Consider the following 718-nt stretch of genomic DNA (forward strand, 5'->3'; position numbering starts at 1 on the left):
CTTGATCTCTTGACCTCGTGATCCACCCGCCTCGGCCTCCCAAAGTGCTGGGATTACAGGCTTGAGCCACCGTGCCCGGCCTCCTTTCTAGTTTCTTCTAATTAAGTAGCTCTTCTTTCATCAAAGCCCCAAGATTTTTTCTGTCATTTAGTTGTCCACTTTCTGGGGTTTTTGAGATTCTCAGATTTGGCAAACAGAACTGTGTGTTAGGAAACTGTTTCCCATATCCATCAAAAGAAGAGTGTCAAGAGGAGGAAGGATAGGACTTAGCAAAGTAAAAAATTCCTGGATCCATGTCCTGTGCTGCCCTTTATTAGCCGTATGAGCCTGAACAAGTCCTTACGATGATGTGAACCTCAATTGTGGGTTAAGCTATAGAATAGTGATGTTAATAGCTCTCTTATTTATCTTATTTGTTCATTTGAACACAAATTGAGTGGCATAGAGTAGGCCTTGAGCACCACTGCAGTGACCCCATTTTTTTTTTTTCTATTTTGTTGTGTGAAAACAGCTGTTAGTCTCTGCACTCTATAATGGCAGGGAACTTTATATCTCCTTTCCCCTTCCTCTCGGACCTTGCCCAGGTAGTCAGGGTCTCCTGTGTAAAGTTGTTCTCACAGATGAGAACTGCCTCCATTTGTGCCAAAGCCACAGCGTGACCCTGCCTGACTTTGTGACTGAGATGAAGGAGCAAGTGTGCTATCAAAGGGAAGATAAC

This window comes from Cebus imitator, unplaced genomic scaffold, assembly GCF_001604975.1.
Source record: "Cebus imitator isolate Cc_AM_T3 unplaced genomic scaffold, Cebus_imitator-1.0 Scaffold547, whole genome shotgun sequence".
NCBI lineage: Eukaryota > Metazoa > Chordata > Mammalia > Primates > Cebidae > Cebus > Cebus imitator.